Below are 14,539 nucleotides of genomic sequence, written 5' to 3'. Positions count from 1 at the left end.
CAATCACTGGGTGTGAGGAGTGAGTGTGTTAATCAGTGGGTGTGATCAGTGAGTGTGTTACTCACTGGGTGTGAGGAGTGAGTGTGTTAATCAGTGGGTGTGAAGATTGAGTGTGTTAATCACTGGGCGTGAAGGGTGATTGTCTCAATCTGTGGGTGTGAGGAGTGACTGTGTTAATCAGCGGGTGTGAAGAGCGAGTGTGATAATCACTGGGAGTGAGGAGTGAGTGTGTTAATCACCGGGTATGAGCAGTGAGTGTGTTAATCAGTGGGAGTGAGGAGTGAGTGTTTTAATCACTGGTTATGAGGAGTGAGATTGTTAATCAGTGGGTGTGATCAGTGAGTGTGTTAAACACTGGGTGTGAGGAGTGAGTGTGTTAATCATTGGGTGTGAAGATTTAGTGTGTTAATCCGCGGGTGTGAAGAGTCAGTGTGTTAATCAGTGGGTGTGAGGAGTGACTGCATTAATCAGTGCGGGTGACGAGTGAGTGTGTTAATCAGTGGGTGTGAAGAGTGATTGTGTTAATCAGTGGATGTGTACATCGAGTGTGATAATCACTGGGTGTGAGGAGTGAGTGTGTTAATCACTGGGTGTGAGGAGTGAGCCTGTTAATCAGTGGGTGTGAGGAGTGAGTGTGTTAATCAGTGTGTGTTTGGAGTGAGTGTGTGAATCACTGGGAGTGATGTGTGCTAATCAGTGCGTGTGAGTAGTGATTGTATTAATCACTGTGTGTGAGGGGTGAGTGTGTTAATCATTGAGTGTGAGGAGTGGATGTGGTAAAGGTTGGGTGTGAGGAGTGAGTGTGTTAATCATTCGGTGTGAGGAGTGAGTGTGCTAATCACTGGTTGTGTAGAATACTTGAGTTAATCAGTGGGTGTGAGGAGTGAGTGCGTTAATCACTGGGTGTGAGGAGCAAGTGTATTAATCACTGGGTGTGAGGAGTGAGTGTGTTAATTAATGGGTGTGAGGAGTGATTGCATTAATCAGTGGGTGTGAGGAATGATTGTGCTAATCACTGGGTGTGAGGAATGAGTGTGTTAAGCAGTGGGTGTGAGGAGTGCATGTGTAAATCACTGGGTGTGTGGAGCAAGTGTGTTAATCATTGTGTGTGTGGAGTGAGTGTGTAAATCAGTGGGCGTGAAGAGTGAGTGTGTTAATTAGTGGGTGTGAAGAATGATTGATTTAACCTGTGGGTGTGAGGAGTGAGAGTTTTAATCAGTGAGAGTGATGAGTGAGAGTGTTAATCTCCAGGTGTGAGGAGTGAGTGTGTTAATCACTGAATCTGAGGAATGAGTTTGTTAATCAGTGGGTGTGAAGAGTGAGTGTATTAATCCCTGGCTGTGAGGAGTGAGAATGTTAATCAGTGGGCTTGTGGCGTGAGTTTTAATCGGTGGGTGTGAGGAGTGAGTCTGTTAATCTCTGAGTGTGAAGATTGTCAGTGTTAATCAGTGGATGTGAGGAGTGTGTGTGTTAATCAGTGAGTGTGTTAATCAATGAGTGTGTTGAGTGAGAGCGTTAATCTCTGGGTGTGAGGATTGAGTGTGTTAATCAGTGCACTTGAGGAGTGACTGTCTTAATCACTGAGTGTGAAGAATGATTGAGTTAATCAGTGGGTGTGAGGAGTGAGTGCGTTAATCAGTGAGTGTGTTAATCAATGAGTGTGTAGAGTGAGAGTGTTAATCTCTGGGTGTGAGGAGTGAGTGTGTTAATCACTGGGTGTGAAGAGTTAATGTGTAAAACACTGGGTGCGAGGCGTGAGAGTGTTAATCACTGTGTGTGAGGAATGACTGTGTTAATCAGTGGGTGTGAGGAGTAAATGAGTTATTCAGTGGGTGTGAGGATTGAGTGTGCTAATCACTGGGTGTGAGGAGTGAGTGTGTTCATCACTGGGTGTGAGGAGTGAGTGTGTTAATCAGTGGGTGTGATCAGTGAGTGTGTTAATCACTGGGTGTGAGGGGTGAGTGTGTTAATCAGTGTGTGTTATCAATGAGTGTGTTAATCACCGGGTGTGAGGAGTGAGTGTGTAAATCAGTGGGAATGAGGAGGACTGTGTTAATCAGTGCGGGTGAGGAGAGAGTGTGTTAATTATTGGGTGTGAAGAATGAGTGTGTTAATCATTGGGTGTGAAGAGCGAGTGTGATCATCACTGGGTGTGAGGAGTGACTGTCTTAATTAGCGGGTGTGAGGAGTGAGTGTGTTAATCACAAGGTGTGAGGAGTGAATGAGTTAATCAGTGGGAATGAGGAGTGAGTGTGTTAATCATTGGGTGTGAGGAGTGAGTGTGTTAATCAGTGTGTGTTATCAATGAATGTGTTAATTACTGGGTGTGAGGAGTGAGTGTGTTAATCATTGGGTGTGAAGATTGAGTTTGTTAATCACCGGGTGTGCGGAGTGAGTGTGTTAATCAGTGGGAATGAGGAGGACTGTGTTAATCAGTTCGGGTGAGGAGAGAGTGTGTTAATTATTGGGTGTGAAGAATGAGTGTGTTAATCATTGGGTGTGAAGAGCGAGTTTGATCATCACTGGGTGTGAGGAGAGACTGTCTTAATTAGCGGGTGTGAGGAGTGAGTGTGTTAATCACAAGGTGTGATGAGTGAATGAGTTAATCACTGGGAATGAGGAGTGAGTGTGTTAAACACTGGGTGTGAGGAGTGTGTGTGTTATTCACTGAGTGTGACGAGCAAGTGTGTTCATCAATGGGCGTTAGGAGTGAGGGTGCTAATTAATGGGTGTGAGGAGTGATTGTATTAATCTGTGGGTGTGAGGAGTGAGTGTGTTAATCACAGGGTGTGAGGAGTGAGTGTGTTAATCAGTGGCTGTGAGCAGTGGGTGTGTTAGTCACTGAATGTGAAGTGAGAGAGTGTAAATCACTGGGTGTGAGGAATGAGTGTGTTAATCACTGGGTCTGAAGAGTGAGTGTGTTTATCATTGTGTGTGAAGAGTGAGTGTGTTAATCACTGTGTGTGAGGGTGTTTGTGTTAATCAGTGGGTGTGAGGAGTGAGTGTGTTAATAACTGGGTGTGAAGGGTGATTGCATTAATCACTGGGTGTGAAGAGGGATGTGTGTTAAGCACTAAGTGTTAGGGGTGAGTGTGTTAATCACTGGGTGTGTGGAGCAAGTTTGTTAATCACTGGGGGTCAGGAGTGAGTGTGTTAATCACTGGGTGTCAGGACTGAGTGTGTTAATCACTGGGTGTGAAGACTGATTGAGTTAATCAGTGGGTGTGAGGAGTGACTGTGTTAATCTCTGGGTGTGAGGAGTGTGTGTGTTAATCGGTGGGAGTGAGGAGAGTGAGTTAATCAGTGGATGCGAGGGGTGAGTGAGTTAATCAGTGGGTGTGAGGATTGAGTGTGTTAATCACTGGGTGTGAGGAGCAAGTGTGTTCATCACTGGGTGTGAGGAGTGAGTGTGTTAATCAGTGGGTGTGAGGAGCGATTGTGTTAATCGTTGGGTGTGAGGAGTGAGTGTGTTAATCAGTGGGTGAGAGGAGTGAGTGTGTTAATCACTGGGTGTGTGGAGCAAGTTTGTTAATCACTGGGTGTCATGAGTGAGTGTGTTAATCGCTGGGTGTCAGGGCTGAGTGTGTTAATCACTGGGTGTGAAGACTGATTGAGTTAATCAGTGGGTGTGAGGAGTTACCGTGTTAATCTCTGGGTGTGAGGGGTGTGTGTTAATCAGTGGGAGTGAGGAGAGTGAGTTAATCAGTGGATGCGAGGGGTGAGTGAATTAATCAGTGGGTGTGAGGATTGAGTGTGTTAATCACTGGGTGTGAGGAGCAAGTGTGTTCATCACTGGGTGTGAGGAGTGAGTGTGTTAATCAGTGGGTGTGAGGAGCGATTGTGTTAATCACTGGGAGTGAGGAGTAAGTGTGTAAACCACCGTGTATGTGGAGTGAGTGTGTTAATCAGTGGGAGTGAAGAGTGAGTGTGTTAATCACTGGGTGTGAGAAGTGAGTGTGTTAATCAGTGTGTGTGATCAGTGAGTGTGTCAATCACTGGGTGTGAGGAGTGAGTGTGTTAATCAGTGGGTGTGATCAGTGAGTGTGTTACTCACTGGGTGTGATGAGTGAGTGTGTTAATCAGTGGGTGTGAAGATTGAGTGTGTTAATCACTGGGCGTGAAGGGTGATTGTCTCAATCTGTGGGTGTGAGGAGTGACTGTGTTAATCAGCGGGTGTGAAGAGCGAGTGTGATAATCACTGGGAGTGAGGAGTGAGTGTGTTAATCACCGGGTATGAGCAGTGAGTGTGTTAATCAGTGGGAGTGAGGAGTGAGTGTTTTAATCACTGGTTATGAGGAGTGAGATTGTTAATCAGTGGGTGTGATCAGTGAGTGTGTTAAACACTGGGTGTGAGGAGTGAGTGTGTTAATCATTGGGTGTGAAGATTTAGTGTGTTAATCCGCGGGTGTGAAGAGTCAGTGTGTTAATCAGTGGGTGTGAGGAGTGACTGCATTAATCAGTGCGGGTGACGAGTGAGTGTGTTAATCAGTGGGTGTGAAGAGTGATTGTGTTAATCAGTGGATGTGTACATCGAGTGTGATAATCACTGGGTGTGAGGAGTGAGTGTGTTAATCACTGGGTGTGAGGAGTGAGCCTGTTAATCAGTGGGTGTGAGGAGTGAGTGTGTTAATCAGTGTGTGTTTGGAGTGAGTGTGTGAATCACTGGGAGTGATGTGTGCTAATCAGTGCGTGTGAGTAGTGATTGTATTAATCACTGTGTGTGAGGGGTGAGTGTGTTAATCATTGAGTGTGAGGAGTGGATGTGGTAAAGGTTGGGTGTGAGGAGTGAGTGTGTTAATCATTCGGTGTGAGGAGTGAGTGTGCTAATCACTGGTTGTGTAGAATACTTGAGTTAATCAGTGGGTGTGAGGAGTGAGTGCGTTAATCACTGGGTGTGAGGAGCAAGTGTATTAATCACTGGGTGTGAGGAGTGAGTGTGTTAATTAATGGGTGTGAGGAGTGATTGCATTAATCAGTGGGTGTGAGGAATGATTGTGCTAATCACTGGGTGTGAGGAATGAGTGTGTTAAGCAGTGGGTGTGAGGAGTGCGTGTGTAAATCACTGGGTGTGTGGAGCAAGTGTGTTAATCATTGTGTGTGTGGAGTGAGTGTGTAAATCAGTGGGCGTGAAGAGTGAGTGTGTTAATTAGTGGGTGTGAAGAATGATTGATTTAACCTGTGGGTGTGAGGAGTGAGAGTTTTAATCAGTGAGAGTGATGAGTGAGAGTGTTAATCTCCAGGTGTGAGGAGTGAGTGTGTTAATCACTGAATCTGAGGAATGAGTTTGTTAATCAGTGGGTGTGAAGAGTGAGTGTATTAATCCCTGGCTGTGAGGAGTGAGAATGTTAATCAGTGGGCTTGTGGCGTGAGTTTTAATCGGTGGGTGTGAGGAGTGAGTCTGTTAATCTCTGAGTGTGAAGATTGTCAGTGTTAATCAGTGGATGTGAGGAGTGTGTGTGTTAATCAGTGAGTGTGTTAATCAATGAGTGTGTTGAGTGAGAGCGTTAATCTCTGGGTGTGAGGATTGAGTGTGTTAATCAGTGCACTTGAGGAGTGACTGTCTTAATCACTGAGTGTGAAGAATGATTGAGTTAATCAGTGGGTGTGAGGAGTGAGTGCGTTAATCAGTGAGTGTGTTAATCAATGAGTGTGTAGAGTGAGAGTGTTAATCTCTGGGTGTGAGGAGTGAGTGTGTTAATCACTGGGTGTGAAGAGTTAATGTGTAAAACACTGGGTGCGAGGCGTGAGAGTGTTAATCACTGTGTGTGAGGAATGACTGTGTTAATCAGTGGGTGTGAGGAGTAAATGAGTTATTCAGTGGGTGTGAGGATTGAGTGTGCTAATCACTGGGTGTGAGGAGTGAGTGTGTTCCTCACTGGGTGTGAGGAGTGAGTGTGTTAATCAGTGGGTGTGATCAGTGAGTGTGTTAATCACTGGGTGTGAGGGGTGAGTGTGTTAATCAGTGTGTGTTATCAATGAGTGTGTTAATCACCGGGTGTGAGGAGTGAGTGTGTAAATCAGTGGGAATGAGGAGGACTGTGTTAATCAGTGCGGGTGAGGAGAGAGTGTGTTAATTATTGGGTGTGAAGAATGAGTGTGTTAATCATTGGGTGTGAAGAGCGAGTGTGATCATCACTGGGTGTGAGGAGTGACTGTCTTAATTAGCGGGTGTGAGGAGTGAGTGTGTTAATCACAAGGTGTGAGGAGTGAATGAGTTAATCAGTGGGAATGAGGAGTGAGTGTGTTAATCATTGGGTGTGAGGAGTGAGTGTGTTAATCAGTGTGTGTTATCAATGAATGTGTTAATTACTGGGTGTGAGGAGTGAGTGTGTTAATCATTGGGTGTGAAGATTGAGTTTGTTAATCACCGGGTGTGCGGAGTGAGTGTGTTAATCAGTGGGAATGAGGAGGACTGTGTTAATCAGTTCGGGTGAGGAGAGAGTGTGTTAATTATTGGGTGTGAAGAATGAGTGTGTTAATCATTGGGTGTGAAGAGCGAGTTTGATCATCACTGGGTGTGAGGAGAGACTGTCTTAATTAGCGGGTGTGAGGAGTGAGTGTGTTAATCACAAGGTGTGATGAGTGAATGAGTTAATCACTGGGAATGAGGAGTGAGTGTGTTAATCATTCGGTGTGAGGAGTGAGTGTGCTAATCACTGGTTGTGTAGAATACTTGAGTTAATCAGTGGGTGTGAGGAGTGAGTGCGTTAATCACTGGGTGTGAGGAGCAAGTGTATTAATCACTGGGTGTGAGGAGTGAGTGTGTTAATTAATGGGTGTGAGGAGTGATTGCATTAATCAGTGGGTGTGAGGAATGATTGTGCTAATCACTGGGTGTGAGGAATGAGTGTGTTAAGCAGTGGGTGTGAGGAGTGCGTGTGTAAATCACTGGGTGTGTGGAGCAAGTGTGTTAATCATTGTGTGTGTGGAGTGAGTGTGTAAATCAGTGGGCGTGAAGAGTGAGTGTGTTAATTAGTGGGTGTGAAGAATGATTGATTTAACCTGTGGGTGTGAGGAGTGAGAGTTTTAATCAGTGAGAGTGATGAGTGAGAGTGTTAATCTCCAGGTGTGAGGAGTGAGTGTGTTAATCACTGAATCTGAGGAATGAGTTTGTTAATCAGTGGGTGTGAAGAGTGAGTGTATTAATCCCTGGCTGTGAGGAGTGAGAATGTTAATCAGTGGGCTTGTGGCGTGAGTTTTAATCGGTGGGTGTGAGGAGTGAGTCTGTTAATCTCTGAGTGTGAAGATTGTCAGTGTTAATCAGTGGATGTGAGGAGTGTGTGTGTTAATCAGTGAGTGTGTTAATCAATGAGTGTGTTGAGTGAGAGCGTTAATCTCTGGGTGTGAGGATTGAGTGTGTTAATCAGTGCACTTGAGGAGTGACTGTCTTAATCACTGAGTGTGAAGAATGATTGAGTTAATCAGTGGGTGTGAGGAGTGAGTGTGTTAATCAGTGAGTGTGTTAATCAATGAGTGTGTAGAGTGAGAGTGTTAATCTCTGGGTGTGAGGAGTGAGTGTGTTAATCACTGGGTGTGAAGAGTTAATGTGTAAAACACTGGGTGCGAGGCGTGAGAGTGTTAATCACTCTGTGTGAGGAATGACTGTGTTAATCAGTGGGTGTGAGGAGTAAATGAGTTATTCAGTGGGTGTGAGGATTGAGTGTGCTAATCACTGGGTGTGAGGAGTGAGTGTGTTCATCACTGGGTGTGAGGAGTGAGTGTGTTAATCAGTGGGTGTGATCAGTGAGTGTGTTAATCACTGGGTGTGAGGGGTGAGTGTGTTAATCAGTGTGTGTTATCAATGAGTGTGTTAATCACCGGGTGTGAGGAGTGAGTGTGTAAATCAGTGGGAATGAGGAGGACTGTGTTAATCAGTGCGGGTGAGGAGAGAGTGTGTTAACTTTGGGTGTGAAGAATGAGTGTGTTAATCATTGGGTGTGAAGAGCGAGTGTGATCATCACTGGGTGTGAGGAGTGACTGTCTTAATTAGCGGGTGTGAGGAGTGAGTGTGTTAATCACAAGGTGTGAGGAGTGAATGAGTTAATCAGTGCACTTGAGGAGTGAGTGTCTTAATCACTGGGTGTGAAGAATGATTGAGTTAATCAGTGGGTGTGAGGAGTGAGTGCGTTAATCAGTGAGTGTGTTAATCAATGAGTGTGTAGAGTGAGAGTGTTAATCTCTGGGTGTGAGGATTGAGTGTGTTAATCAGTGCACTTGAGGAGTGAGTGTCTTAATCACTGGGTGTGAAGAATGATTGAGTTAATCAGTGGGTGTGAGGAGTGAGTGCGTTAATCAGTGAGTGTGTTAATCAATGAGTGTGTAGAGTGAGAGTGTTAATCTCTGGGTGTGAGGATTGAGTGTGTTAATCAGTGCACTTGAGGAGTGAGTGTCTTAATCACTGGGTGTGAAGAATGATTGAGTTAATCAGTGGGTGTGAGGAGTGAGTGTGTTAATCAGTGAGTGTGTTAATCAATGAGTGTGTAGAGTGAGAGTGTTAATCTCTGGGTGTGAGGAGTGAGTGTGTTAATCACTGGGTGTGAAGAGTTAATGTGTAAAACACTGGGTGCGAGGCGTGAGAGTGTTAATCACTGTGTGTGAGGAATGACTGTGTTAATCAGTGGGTGTGAGGAGTAAATGAGTTATTCAGTGGGTGTGAGGATTGAGTGTGCTAATCACTGGGTGTGAGGAGTGAGTGTGTTCATCACTGGGTGTGAGGAGTGAGTGTGTTAATCAGTGGGTGTGATCAGTGAGTGTGTTAATCACTGGGTGTGAGGGGTGAGTGTGTTAATCAGTGTGTGTTATCAATGAGTGTGTTAATCACCGGGTGTGAGGAGTGAGTGTGTAAATCAGTGGGAATGAGGAGGACTGTGTTAATCAGTGCGGGTGAGGAGAGAGTGTGTTAATTATTGGGTGTGAAGAATGAGTGTGTTAATCATTGGGTGTGAAGAGCGAGTGTGATCATCACTGGGTGTGAGGAGTGACTGTCTTAATTAGCGGGTGTGAGGAGTGAGTGTGTTAATCACAAGGTGTGAGGAGTGAATGAGTTAATCAGTGGGAATGAGGAGTGAGTGTGTTAATCATTGGGTGTGAGGAGTGAGTGTGTTAATCAGTGTGTGTTATCAATGAATGTGTTAATTACTGGGTGTGAGGAGTGAGTGTGTTAATCATTGGGTGTGAAGATTGAGTTTGTTAATCACCGGGTGTGCGGAGTGAGTGTGTTAATCAGTGGGAATGAGGAGGACTGTGTTAATCAGTTCGGGTGAGGAGAGAGTGTGTTAATTATTGGGTGTGAAGAATGAGTGTGTTAATCATTGGGTGTGAAGAGCGAGTTTGATCATCACTGGGTGTGAGGAGAGACTGTCTTAATTAGCGGGTGTGAGGAGTGAGTGTGTTAATCACAAGGTGTGATGAGTGAATGAGTTAATCACTGGGAATGAGGAGTGAGTGTGTTAAACACTGGGTGTGAGGAGTGCGTGTGTTATTCACTGAGTGTGACGAGCAAGTGTGTTCATCAATGGGCGTTAGGAGTGAGGGTGCTAATTAATGGGTGTGAGGAGTGATTGTATTAATCTGTGGGTGTGAGGAGTGAGTGTGTTAATCACAGGGTGTGAGGAGTGAGTGTGTTAATCAGTGGCTGTGAGCAGTGGGTTTGTTAGTCACTGAATGTGAAGTGAGAGAGTGTAAATCACTGGGTGTGAGGAATGAGTGTGTTAATCACTGGGTCTGAAGAGTGAGTGTGTTTATCATTGTGTGTGAAGAGTGAGTGTGTTAATCACTGTGTGTGAGGGTGTTTGTGTTAATCAGTGGGTGTGAGGAGTGAGTGTGTTAATAACTGGGTGTGAAGGGTGATTGCATTAATCACTGGGTGTGAAGAGGGATGTGTGTTAAGCACTAAGTGTTAGGGGTGAGTGTGTTAATCACTGGGTGTGTGGAGCAAGTTTGTTAATCACTGGGGGTCAGGAGTGAGTGTGTTAATCACTGGGTGTCAGGACTGAGTGTGTTAATCACTGGGTGTGAAGACTGATTGAGTTAATCAGTGGGTGTGAGGAGTGACTGTGTTAATCTCTGGGTGTGAGGAGTGTGTGTGTTAATCGGTGGGAGTGAGGAGAGTGAGTTAATCAGTGGATGCGAGGGGTGAGTGAGTTAATCAGTGGGTGTGAGGATTGAGTGTGTTAATCACTGGGTGTGAGGAGCAAGTGTGTTCATCACTGGGTGTGAGGAGTGAGTGTGTTAATCAGTGGGTGTGAGGAGCGATTGTGTTAATCGTTGGGTGTGAGGAGTGAGTGTGTTAATCAGTGGGTGAGAGGAGTGAGTGTGTTAATCACTGGGTGTGTGGAGCAAGTTTGTTAATCACTGGGTGTCATGAGTGAGTGTGTTAATCGCTGGGTGTCAGGGCTGAGTGTGTTAATCACTGGGTGTGAAGACTGATTGAGTTAATCAGTGGGTGTGAGGAGTTACCGTGTTAATCTCTGGGTGTGAGGGGTGTGTGTTAATCAGTGGGAGTGAGGAGAGTGAGTTAATCAGTGGATGCGAGGGGTGAGTGAATTAATCAGTGGGTGTGAGGATTGAGTGTGTTAATCACTGGGTGTGAGGAGCAAGTGTGTTCATCACTGGGTGTGAGGAGTGAGTGTGTTAATCAGTGGGTGTGAGGAGCGATTGTGTTAATCACTGGGAGTGAGGAGTAAGTGTGTAAACCACCGTGTATGTGGAGTGAGTGTGTTAATCAGTGGGAGTGAAGAGTGAGTGTGTTAATCACTGGGTGTGAGAAGTGAGTGTGTTAATCAGTGTGTGTGATCAGTGAGTGTGTCAATCACTGGGTGTGAGGAGTGAGTGTGTTAATCAGTGGGTGTGATCAGTGAGTGTGTTACTCACTGGGTGTGATGAGTGAGTGTGTTAATCAGTGGGTGTGAAGATTGAGTGTGTTAATCACTGGGCGTGAAGGGTGATTGTCTCAATCTGTGGGTGTGAGGAGTGACTGTGTTAATCAGCGGGTGTGAAGAGCGAGTGTGATAATCACTGGGAGTGAGGAGTGAGTGTGTTAATCACCGGGTATGAGCAGTGAGTGTGTTAATCAGTGGGAGTGAGGAGTGAGTGTTTTAATCACTGGTTATGAGGAGTGAGATTGTTAATCAGTGGGTGTGATCAGTGAGTGTGTTAAACACTGGGTGTGAGGAGTGAGTGTGTTAATCATTGGGTGTGAAGATTTAGTGTGTTAATCCGCGGGTGTGAAGAGTCAGTGTGTTAATCAGTGGGTGTGAGGAGTGACTGCATTAATCAGTGCGGGTGACGAGTGAGTGTGTTAATCAGTGGGTGTGAAGAGTGATTGTGTTAATCAGTGGATGTGTACATCGAGTGTGATAATCACTGGGTGTGAGGAGTGAGTGTGTTAATCACTGGGTGTGAGGAGTGAGCCTGTTAATCAGTGGGTGTGAGGAGTGAGTGTGTTAATCAGTGTGTGTTTGGAGTGAGTGTGTGAATCACTGGGAGTGATGTGTGCTAATCAGTGCGTGTGAGTAGTGATTGTATTAATCACTGTGTGTGAGGGGTGAGTGTGTTAATCATTGAGTGTGAGGAGTGGATGTGGTAAAGGTTGGGTGTGAGGAGTGAGTGTGTTAATCATTCGGTGTGAGGAGTGAGTGTGCTAATCACTGGTTGTGTAGAATACTTGAGTTAATCAGTGGGTGTGAGGAGTGAGTGCGTTAATCACTGGGTGTGAGGAGCAAGTGTATTAATCACTGGGTGTGAGGAGTGAGTGTGTTAATTAATGGGTGTGAGGAGTGATTGCATTAATCAGTGGGTGTGAGGAATGATTGTGCTAATCACTGGGTGTGAGGAATGAGTGTGTTAAGCAGTGGGTGTGAGGAGTGCGTGTGTAAATCACTGGGTGTGTGGAGCAAGTGTGTTAATCATTGTGTGTGTGGAGTGAGTGTGTAAATCAGTGGGCGTGAAGAGTGAGTGTGTTAATTAGTGGGTGTGAAGAATGATTGATTTAACCTGTGGGTGTGAGGAGTGAGAGTTTTAATCAGTGAGAGTGATGAGTGAGAGTGTTAATCTCCAGGTGTGAGGAGTGAGTGTGTTAATCACTGAATCTGAGGAATGAGTTTGTTAATCAGTGGGTGTGAAGAGTGAGTGTATTAATCCCTGGCTGTGAGGAGTGAGAATGTTAATCAGTGGGCTTGTGGCGTGAGTTTTAATCGGTGGGTGTGAGGAGTGAGTCTGTTAATCTCTGAGTGTGAAGATTGTCAGTGTTAATCAGTGGATGTGAGGAGTGTGTGTGTTAATCAGTGAGTGTGTTAATCAATGAGTGTGTTGAGTGAGAGCGTTAATCTCTGGGTGTGAGGATTGAGTGTGTTAATCAGTGCACTTGAGGAGTGACTGTCTTAATCACTGAGTGTGAAGAATGATTGAGTTAATCAGTGGGTGTGAGGAGTGAGTGCGTTAATCAGTGAGTGTGTTAATCAATGAGTGTGTAGAGTGAGAGTGTTAATCTCTGGGTGTGAGGAGTGAGTGTGTTAATCACTGGGTGTGAAGAGTTAATGTGTAAAACACTGGGTGCGAGGCGTGAGAGTGTTAATCACTGTGTGTGAGGAATGACTGTGTTAATCAGTGGGTGTGAGGAGTAAATGAGTTATTCAGTGGGTGTGAGGATTGAGTGTGCTAATCACTGGGTGTGAGGAGTGAGTGTGTTCCTCACTGGGTGTGAGGAGTGAGTGTGTTAATCAGTGGGTGTGATCAGTGAGTGTGTTAATCACTGGGTGTGAGGGGTGAGTGTGTTAATCAGTGTGTGTTATCAATGAGTGTGTTAATCACCGGGTGTGAGGAGTGAGTGTGTAAATCAGTGGGAATGAGGAGGACTGTGTTAATCAGTGCGGGTGAGGAGAGAGTGTGTTAATTATTGGGTGTGAAGAATGAGTGTGTTAATCACTGGGTGTGAAGAGCGAGTGTGATCATCACTGGGTGTGAGGAGTGACTGTCTTAATTAGCGGGTGTGAGGAGTGAGTGTGTTAATCACAAGGTGTGAGGAGTGAATGAGTTAATCAGTGGGAATGAGGAGTGAGTGTGTTAATCATTGGGTGTGAGGAGTGAGTGTGTTAATCAGTGTGTGTTATCAATGAATGTGTTAATTACTGGGTGTGAGGAGTGAGTGTGTTAATCATTGGGTGTGAAGATTGAGTTTGTTAATCACCGGGTGTGCGGAGTGAGTGTGTTAATCAGTGGGAATGAGGAGGACTGTGTTAATCAGTTCGGGTGAGGAGAGAGTGTGTTAATTATTGGGTGTGAAGAATGAGTGTGTTAATCATTGGGTGTGAAGAGCGAGTTTGATCATCACTGGGTGTGAGGAGAGACTGTCTTAATTAGCGGGTGTGAGGAGTGAGTGTGTTAATCACAAGGTGTGATGAGTGAATGAGTTAATCACTGGGAATGAGGAGTGAGTGTGTTAATCATTCGGTGTGAGGAGTGAGTGTGCTAATCACTGGTTGTGTAGAATACTTGAGTTAATCAGTGGGTGTGAGGAGTGAGTGCGTTAATCACTGGGTGTGAGGAGCAAGTGTATTAATCACTGGGTGTGAGGAGTGAGTGTGTTAATTAATGGGTGTGAGGAGTGATTGCATTAATCAGTGGGTGTGAGGAATGATTGTGCTAATCACTGGGTGTGAGGAATGAGTGTGTTAAGCAGTGGGTGTGAGGAGTGCGTGTGTAAATCACTGGGTGTGTGGAGCAAGTGTGTTAATCATTGTGTGTGTGGAGTGAGTGTGTAAATCAGTGGGCGTGAAGAGTGAGTGTGTTAATTAGTGGGTGTGAAGAATGATTGATTTAACCTGTGGGTGTGAGGAGTGAGAGTTTTAATCAGTGAGAGTGATGAGTGAGAGTGTTAATCTCCAGGTGTGAGGAGTGAGTGTGTTAATCACTGAATCTGAGGAATGAGTTTGTTAATCAGTGGGTGTGAAGAGTGAGTGTATTAATCCCTGGCTGTGAGGAGTGAGAATGTTAATCAGTGGGCTTGTGGCGTGAGTTTTAATCGGTGGGTGTGAGGAGTGAGTCTGTTAATCTCTGAGTGTGAAGATTGTCAGTGTTAATCAGTGGATGTGAGGAGTGTGTGTGTTAATCAGTGAGTGTGTTAATCAATGAGTGTGTTGAGTGAGAGCGTTAATCTCTGGGTGTGAGGATTGAGTGTGTTAATCAGTGCACTTGAGGAGTGACTGTCTTAATCACTGAGTGTGAAGAATGATTGAGTTAATCAGTGGGTGTGAGGAGTGAGTGTGTTAATCAGTGAGTGTGTTAATCAATGAGTGTGTAGAGTGAGAGTGTTAATCTCTGGGTGTGAGGAGTGAGTGTGTTAATCACTGGGTGTGAAGAGTTAATGTGTAAAACACTGGGTGCGAGGCGTGAGAGTGTTAATCACTGTGTGTGAGGAATGACTGTGTTAATCAGTGGGTGTGAGGAGTAAATGAGTTATTCAGTGGGTGTGAGGATTGAGTGTGCTAATCACTGGGTGTGAGGAGTGAGTGTGTTCATCACTGGGTGTGAGGAGTGAGTG

This window comes from Somniosus microcephalus, chromosome 14, assembly GCF_052327205.1.
Source record: "Somniosus microcephalus isolate GS21.2 chromosome 14, FLI_Smic_1.0, whole genome shotgun sequence".
NCBI classification, from domain to species: domain Eukaryota; kingdom Metazoa; phylum Chordata; class Chondrichthyes; order Squaliformes; family Somniosidae; genus Somniosus; species Somniosus microcephalus.
Note: the sequence above shows the minus strand (reverse complement) of the source record.